We start from the raw sequence: 9,780 nt of genomic DNA, 5'->3' as shown, positions 1-9,780 counted from the left end.
ATGGAAGTTTATAGCAACACAATCTTACCTCAGGAGACAAGAAGATCCCAAATAAACAGTGTAATTTTGTATCTAAAGCAACTAGAGAAAGAGAAACAAACAAAACCCAAAGTTAGTAGAAAGAAAGAAATCATAGAGATCAGAGCAGAAATAAATGAAATAGAGATAGATAAAGCAATAACAAAGACTGAAATGAAAAGCTGGTTCTTTGAGAAGACAAACAAAACTGGTAAACCTTTAGCCATACTCACCAAGAAAAAAAAACAAAACAAAACTGAGGGAACTCAAATAAAACTAGAAATGAAAAAGGAGAAATTACAACAGACATCACAACAATACAAAAGCTCATAAGAGACCGCTATAAACAACTGTTTGCCAATAAAATGGACAACCTAAAAGAAATGCATAAGTTCTTAGAAAGATACAACTTTCTAAGACTAAACCAGGAAGAAATAGAAAATATGAACAGCTATATCACAAGCACCAAAATTGAAATCATGATATAAAACCCTCCAACAAATAAAAGTCTAGAATCAGATGGTTTCACAGGTGAATTCTATTAAATATTTAGACAAGAGCTAACACCTATACTTTTGACACTCCTCCAAAAAAGTCCAGTGAAAGAAACATTCACAAGTTTATTCTATGAATCCACCTTCATCCTGATGCCAAAACCAGACAAAGACATCATTCAAAAAGAAAACTACAGGCTGATATCACAGATGACCACAGATGCAAAAATATTCAACAAAGTACTAGCAAACTGAATCCAACAATACATTGAAAGGATCACACACCATGCTCAAGTGAGACTTATCTCAGGGATGCAAGGATGCTTCAATGTCCACAACTCAATTTTTGTGTTAACCTCATTAACAAACTGAAGGGGAAAAAAAAAATGATCACCTCAATAGACACACAAAAAACTTTTGACAAGTCCAATACCCATTTATAATAAAATCTCTCCAGAAAGTGAGCATAAAGGGAATCTACCTCAATGTCATAAAGGTCATATAAAACAAACCACAGCTAACACTATCCTCAGTGGTGAAAGGCAGAGTTTGCCCTGTATGATCAGAAATAAGGAAAGGATGTCCATTGTCACCATTTTCATTCAACATAGTTTTGATAGTCCTAGCCATAGCAATCTGTCACTCATATCAGGAAGTTTCCATAAGCCTCTTATCCTTATTCATCAGTGGGCAGACAGAAAGAAAACCACAATCACATAAAACTAACCAAAATGATCACATGGACCACATCCTTGTCTAATTCAATGAAACTATGAGCCATGGCATATAGGGCTACCCATGATGGAGGGGTCATTGTGGGGAGTTCTGACAAAATGTGGTCCATTGGAAAAGGGAATGGCAAACCACTTCAGAATTCTTGCCTTGAGAACTCCATGAACAGTATGAAAAGGCAAAAAAATAGGACACTGCAAGATGAACTCCCCAGGTTGGTAGGTGTCCAATATGCTACTGGAGAAGAGTGGATGTATAACTCCAGAAAAAATGAAGAGAAGGAGCCAAAGTGAAACGTCCAGTTGTGGATGGGACTGGTGATGGAAGCAAAGTTTGATGTTGTAAAGACCAATATTGCATAGGATAAATTGGAAGTGGTCAAACAGGAGATGACAAGAGTGAACATCAACATTTTAGGAATCAGTGAATTAACATTGACTGGAGGGGCAAATTTAATTCAGATAACCATTATATCTACTACTTTGGGCAGAATCCCTTAGAAGAAATGGAGTAGCCATCACAGTCAACAATATTCCAAAATGCAGTTGCTGCTGCTGCTACGTCACTTCAGTCGTGTCGGACTCTGTGTGATCCCACAGACGGCAGCCACCAGGCAGTACTTGGGTGCAATTTCAAAAATTACAGAATGATCTCTGTTCATTTCCAAGGCAAACCATTCGATATCACAGTAATCCAAGTCTATGCCCCAACCACTAATGCCAAGAAGCTGAAGTTGAAAAGTTCTCTGATAACCTACAAGACCTTTTAGAACTAACACCAAAAAAAAAAAAAAAGATGTCCTTTTCATTATAGGGGACTGGAATGCAGAAGTAGGAAGTCAAGAGATACCTGGAGTAACAGGCAAGTTTGGCCTTGGAGTAGAAAATGAAGCAGGGAAAAGGCTAACAGAGTTTTGCCATGAGAATGCACTGGTCATAGCAAACACCCTCTTCCAACAACACAACAGACAACTCTACACATGGCTCTACACATGGATCTCACCAGATAATCAATACCAAAATTAGATTGATTATATTCTTTGCAGCAAAAGATGGAGAAACTCTATAGAGTCAGCAAGAACAAGACCGGGAGCTGACTGTGGCTTAGATCACAAACTCCTTATTGCAGAATTCAGACTTAAATTGAGGAAAGTAGGGAAAACCACTAGACCATTCAGGTATGACCTAAGTTAAATCCATTATGATTATACAGTGGAAGTGACAAATAGGTTCAAGGGATTAGATCTGATAGACAGAGTGCCTGAAGAACTATGGAAGGAGGTTCATGATAGTGTACAGGAGGCAGGGATCAAAGACCATTCCCAAGAAAGAGAAAGGCAAAAAGGCAAACTGGTTGTCTGAGGAGGCCATACAAACAGCTGAGAATAGAAGAGAAGATGGTGACTACAGCCATGAAATTAAAAGACACTTTCTCCCTTGGAATAAAAGCTATGACCAACCTAAACAGCAAATTAAAAAGCAGAAACAGTATTTTGCCAACAAAGGTCCATCTAGTCAAAGCTATGGTTTTTCCAGTATTCATGTACGGATGTGAGAGCTGGACCATAAAGAAAGCTGAGTGCTGAAGAAATGATACTTTTGAACTTTGGTGTTAGAGAAGACTCTTTAGAGTCCCTTGGACTGCAAGGAGATCAAACCAATCAATCCTAAAGGAAATCAGTCCTGAATATTCATTGGAAGGACTAATGCTGAAGCTAAAACTCCAATACTTTGGCCACCTGTTGTGAAGAACTGACTTATTGGAAAAGACCCTGATGCTGGGAAACATTGAAGGCAGGAGGAGAAGAGGGCAACAGGGGATGAGATGATTGGATGGCATCACCAACTCAGTGGACATGAGTTTGAGCAAGCTCCGGAAGTTGGTGGTGGACTGGGAAGCCTGGCATGCTGCAATCCATGGGATCTCAAAGAGTCGGATATGACTGAGACTGAACTGAACAATCAGCAGGGAAAAAAGGAAATAAATGAATGTAAAATGGAAAATAAGAGTAAACTGTCACTGTTAGCAGTGACATGGTACTATACATAGTATCATGTTAGCAGATAACATGATACTATACATAGGATTTCCTATATATAGTATCATGTTATCTGCTAACAGTGACAGAAAACTACTGGAGCTGATCAGTCAGTTCAGTACAGCTGTAGGATTGAAATTAATGCAAATAAATCTCTTTTTGTATACATTTGCACTATTATACATGAACAGTGAAGATCAGAAAGAGATATTAAGGAAACAATTCCATTTACTATTGCATCAAAAAGAATAAAATTTTCAAAACCTAGGAATAAATTTACCTAATATAAAACCCTTTCCTTTGAAAACTCTAAGATACCAATGAAAGAAATTGAAGATGACACAGAGATGGAAGGATATACCATGTTCTTAGATTGGAAGAATCAACATTATCAAAATGTCTATACTATCTAAGGTAATCTACAAATTCAATGCAATCTTTATTATTATCAATGACATTTTTCACAGAACTAGAACAGAAGTCTCTAAAATTTATATGGAAAAACAAAAGGCTACTAATAGCCAAAGCAATTCTGAGAAAGAAAAATGGAGCTGGAGGAATCAGACTCCCTGACTTCAGACTGTACTGCTGCTGCTGCTGCTGCTGCTGCTGCTACTGCTGCTGCTGCTGCTAAGTCGCTTCAGTCGTGTCCGACTCTGTGCGACCCCATGGACTGCAGCCAACCAGGCTTCTCTGTCCTTGGGATTCTCCAGGCAAGAACACTGGAGTGGGTTGCCATTTCCTTCTCCAATGCATGAAAGTGAAAAGTGAAAGTGAAGTTGCTCAGTCGTGTCTGACTCTTTGCGACCCCATGGACTGCAGCCTACCAGGCTCCTCCGTCCATGGGAGTTTCCAGGCAAAAGTACTGGAGTGGGTTGCCATTGCCTTCTCCCAGACTGTACTACAAAGCTAAATTAATCAAAATAGTATACTACCGGCACAAAAACTGAAATGTGGATTAACAGAGCAGGATAGAAACCCCAGAAATAAAATCACACCCCAATGATTAATTAATCTACAGCAAAGTAGGCAAGAATATACAGTGAAGAAGCAGACATAGAGAACAGAGTTATGGACACGGGGGAGAGAGGAAGAGAGGGTGAGTTGTATATAGAGAGTAACATGGAAGCTTATGTTACCATATGTAAAGTAGATAGCCAATGGAAATTGCTGTATGACTCAGGGAACTCAAACAGGGGCTCTGTAACAATCTAGAGGGCTAGGAGGGGGAGGGAGAGGGAGATGGGAGGGAGGTTCAAGAGGGAGGAGATGAGCGCCGAAGAACTGATGCTTTTGAACTGTGGTGTTGGAGAAGACACTTGAGAGTCCCTTGGACTGAAAGGAGACCCAACCAGTCCATTCTGAAGGAGATCAGCCCTGGGTGTTCTTTGGAAGGAATGATGCTAAAGCTGAAACTCCAGTACTCTGGCCACTTCATGCGAAGAGTTGACTCATTGGAAAAGACTCTGATGCTGGGAGGGATTGGGGGCAGGAGGAGAAGGGGACGACAGAGGATGAGATGGCTGGATGGCATCACTGACTTGATGAACGTGAGTCTGGGTGAACTCCGGGAGTTGGTGATGGACAGGGAGGCCTGGTGTGCTGCGATTCATGGGGTCGAAAAGAGTCAGACACGACTGAGCGACTGAACTGAACTGAACTGATGGCTGATTCATGTTGATGCTTGGAAGAAAACAACAAAATTCTATAATGCAATTATCCTTTTTTAAAAAAATTATTTATTTTAATTGAAGGCTAATTACCTTACAATGTTGTAGTGGTTTTTGCCATACACTGACATGAATCTGCCATGGGTGTACATGTGTTCCCTATCCTGAACCCCCCTTCCCCATCCTTCCCCATCCCATCCCTCAGGGTCATCCCAATGCACCAGTCCTGAGTGCCTTGTCTCATGCACTGAATCTAGACTGGTGATCTGTTTCACATATGGTAATATACATGTTTCAATGCTATTCTCTAGAATCATCCCACCCTCGCCTTCTCCCACGGAGTCCAAAAGTCTGTTCTTTACATCTGTGTCTCTTTTGCTGTCTCGCATATAGGGTCATCATTACCATCTTTCTAAATTCCATATATATGTGTTAATATACTGTGTTGGTATTTTTCTTTCTGACTTACTTCACTCTGTATAATAGGCTCCAGTTTCATCCACCTCATTAGAGCTGATTCAAATGTATTCTTTTTAATAGCTGAGTAATATTCCACTGTATATATGTACCACAGCTTTCTTATCCATTCGTCTGCCAATGGACATCTAGGTTGCTTCCATGTTCTAACTATTGTAAACAGTGCTGCAATGAACATTGGGGTACACGTGCCTCTTTCAATTCTGGTTTCCTTGGTGTGTATGTCCAGCAGTGGGATTGCTGGGTCATATGGCAATTATATTTCCAGTTTTTTAAGGAACCTCCACACTGTTCTCCATAGTGGCTATACTAGTTTGCATTCCCACCAACAGTGTAAGAGGGTTCCCTTTTCTCCACACCCTCTCCAGCATTTATTGTTTATAGACTTTTTGATGGCAGCAATTCTGACTGGCATGAGATGGTGCCTCATTGTGGTTTTGATTTGCATTTCTCTGATAATGAGTGATGTTGAGCATCTTTTTGTGTGTTTGCTAGCTATCTGTATGTCTTCTTTGGAGAAATGTATGTTTTGCAATTATCCTTTAATTAAAAAATGAATAAATGAAAAAAAAGTTTCTGCCTCATGCATAAATTCCCCCAAAATAATATATCTCAAATAATTTATCTGTACATTTTGAAAAATTTTATTAGATGACTGAAGAAAATCTGAAGATAAAAGCATAAATGTTAAGTATGCAGTGGATAGTTTAAATAAAATTTGAATATAAAGTGTGAAAATGGATAAAATCTAAATTAGTACAGTGTGTATAAGAAAATCTAGGAACTTCCCTGGTGGTCAGTAGTTAACACTGCACCTCCACTGCAGGGGGTGTGGTTTCTATCCCTGGTCAGGGAACTAAGATCCCACAAACTGGAGGAGTGGTCATAAATAAATAAATAAATAAGAAAATCTGAAATACGAATTCATAATTCAACTGATAAACTCAAATACTACAGGTAGATATTTTGACCACTTCATTTACCTTGTTAGAAGTTTGTATAGTCAGATATCATTAGAAATTAGGATTGTTTAAGTTAAATATAATAGTGACTCTATTGCCCACACAAGAACACTCTTAAAGTGGAAGGGGAACTATAATAAGTAGATGAGGAAACAGATATAAACAGTCAGTGACTCAACCAACCAACATATATATTTATTCATGGTATATAGTCCTATTCATGCATTTTTCTTCTTAAGAACTGAGACTGTGTTATGCATCTTTATATACTCTGACTAGTAAGGTATTTGCCATATGGTACATAGTGAAATGTTTAAACTAATAGAGGGAATAAAATAATTGCTTAATTAAAATAAAATACAGAGATTTGACCCCAAAAAAGAAGCATCTGAATTTCATCCTTTCACTCCAGTTCTATAAATGTAGCCAAAACACCAATAGAATGTGTTTTACTGACATTTTTCCTTGAAGACTAAATATTTATAAATTTGACTAAATGATTTTTGAGAAAGGATTGATTAAAAATAACAACAAATGAGAAAACCAAGTACAGGAGATTATCCACGACTAATCCTTTTAAAATTACATGAAGCATAACTAAGGATTTCAAAAAATTATTTAGCAAATTTATAAGAAATAAAGCCATTCACACTTGATGAGTTAGAATAGGTGAGCTAAATAACCCATGATACTTATCTCCCTGCTGCTGCTGCTGCTGCTAAGTCACTTTAGTCATGTCCGACTCTGTGTGACCCCATAGATGGCAGCCCACCAGGCTCCCCCATTCCTGGGATTCTCCAGGCAAGAACACTAGAGTGGGTTGCCATTTCCTTCTCCAATGCATGAAAGTGAAAAGTGAAAGTGAAGTCGCTCAGTCGTGTCCGACCCTCAGCGACCCCATTTACTGCAGCCTACCAGGCTCCTCTATCCATGGGATTTTCCAGGCAAGAGTACTAGAGAGGGGTGCCATTGCCTTCTCTGTTATCTCCCTGAGCCCTACTTAATATAGATTTAAGATGCCTGGTTTCTTCAAATGATTGGAAAGACAGTTTAGACTGGACAAAGTCTGGAAATATGGAAATAAAGTTCACAACAATAGAAAATATTAATAGGGTAATTAAAGGTCAGAAAATATGAGAAAAGGCTTGTAGCTTTGAGCACAGATAGCAACTGACATGTAGAAGAATGACAAAGCCAATGTTTAGAAAAGCAGAGACTAAGTTCATGAAATGGTACTTGACTGGCAGCTAGGAGGCTTTGTTTCCTTTAATCTTTGTTCTGAATTAAATGTCTTGCCCTGCCCAGAGCTGCCCAGCCTCTGCCTCTTCCCAGCCTGAGGCCTGGGTGCATCACTCTGTGAGGAAACACCTCCAGCAAGTTGGACAAACGTTCTTACAAGGTTGCTGCCGTTAACCTGGCCACCTGGGGATGCAAGGTCCCAGACGTCACAGAGGATGAGACACCAGGCCCGATGCACATGTGGGAGATGGCCTCCGCCTCCGAGCCACTGAAGTGCATCCGGTTTGCCCACTGCCGACACCGTGACCATGGAGACAGCTGTCTTCATCTCTGTCTTCATCGAGACTCTTGTCACCCTGTGTGTTGAGGTGCAGTGGTCCAGCTACAATTATCTTCTCCACCCAGGACCATGCAGCAGCTGGAAGGGTGAAAGAGATGAGGAGTATCTGTGGTGCATAGAGCAGACACTGTACTTCAAGGACAGGTGGCTCAGCATGATTCTGGATGATAGTGGCACCTCACCAACCTCATTCACACCAAGTACCCGCAGTTCCTGTCCAAGGCATCTCCAAAGAGACCACAACAGGGGTCCACAACTGGCACACAGGGTCCTGAAGGTGCCTGCCATCAACGGCAATGACTCCATCACCGAGAACACACTTGACAATCTCTCTGGCTGCCAGGAGCCCCTCATAGATGGCATCAAGGGGACTGCAGACGATGATTATGGTGGTGGAAGCAGGCTATGGCAATGTGGGCAAGGGCTGTGCCCAGGCCCTGAGGGGGTTTGGGGCCACGTCATCATCATGGAGAGCTACACTATCAACACACTCTAGGTGGCCACGGAGGGCTAAGAGGTGACCACCAGGGATTAGGCCTGTCCAGACTGCAGCATCTTTGTTAGCACCATAGGCTGTACTAACAAAACTCTTGGCCTGCCCTTTGAAGAGACGAAAGATGATGTCATTGTGTGTGTAACTTTGACACTTTGTGGACACTTTGACATGGAGATTGATGTCAAGTGGCTGAGCTAAAATGCTGTGGAGAAGGTGAATATTAAGACTGAGGTGGACTGCTACTTGTTGAAGAATGGGCGTCGCATCATCCTGCTAGCCAAGGGCTGGCTGTCCGACTTGGGCTGAGCTATGGGTCATCCCAGTTCGTGATGAGCAAATCCTTCACCAATCAGGTGCTGGTGCATTTTGAGCTGTGGACCCACTCAGACAAGTACCCTGGATGAGAAGCTAGATAAAGCAGTGGCTGAAGCCCCCTGGGCAAGCAGAATGTGAAGCTAACCAAGCTGACTGAGAAGGAGCCTACTACCTGGACATGTCCTATGATGACCCCTTCAAACCTGATCACTACTGCTATTGAGAAGCAAACCTGCTCTTTGCCTTCGAGCTGCTGTCCTTGCCTGGGTCCCACCTCTCCTCCCTAAGAACAAATGGAACCACCTTTGAGATTGGTTTAATAATGTCTGTCATCAACACCCTGGGACCAGTCACTTGGTCTTTGGCCTCTGCTGCATCCTTCATGCTGTTCCAAGTGTGGCATGGGGAATTGAGAAATCCCTCCTCAAGTCCTAGTCAGGATGGAGGTACATGGTAATTACCCACAAGAAACCATGAGCTTAGGGGCTTTGGAACTGTTCACTCAGTCCTTCCTTCTCACCTAGAGCCAGACATCTTGGAATGCGAAGTCAAGTGAGCCTTAGGAAGCATCACTACAAACAAAGTTAGTGGAGATGATGGAATTCCAACTGAGTATTTCAAATCCTAAAGGGTGATTCTGTGAAAGTGATACACTCAGTATGTCAGCAAATTTGAAAAATGCAGCAGTGGCCACAGGACTGAAAAAGTTCAGTTTTCATTTCAATCCCAAAGAAGGGCGGTAACAAAGAATGTTCAAACTACTGCACAATTGCACTCATTTCACACACTAGCAAAGGAATGATGAAAATTCCCCAAGTGAGGCTTCAACAGTACATGAACTGAAAACTTCCAGATATTCAAGATGGACTTAGAAAAGGCAGAGGAACCAGAAATCAAATTGCCAACATCTGTTGGATCATAGAAAAAGCAAGAGAGCTCTAGAAGAGCATCTATTTCTGCTTCATTGTCTATGCTAAAGCCTTTGTGTGGACCACAACA

The 9,780-nt window shown here is 41.1% G+C and overlaps 1 pseudogene; it reads left to right on the top strand.

The window, feature by feature from the left end:
- Positions 1-3,182: 3,182 nt before the first annotated feature.
- Positions 3,183-9,004, top strand: LOC102285440 (adenosylhomocysteinase pseudogene; annotated as a pseudogene).
- The last annotated feature ends 776 nt before the right edge of the window (positions 9,005-9,780 follow it).

This window comes from Bos mutus, chromosome 15 (assembly GCF_027580195.1).
Source record: "Bos mutus isolate GX-2022 chromosome 15, NWIPB_WYAK_1.1, whole genome shotgun sequence".
Taxonomy (NCBI): Eukaryota; Metazoa; Chordata; class Mammalia; order Artiodactyla; family Bovidae; genus Bos; species Bos mutus.
This window is presented reverse-complemented; position numbering and strand designations above follow the sequence as displayed.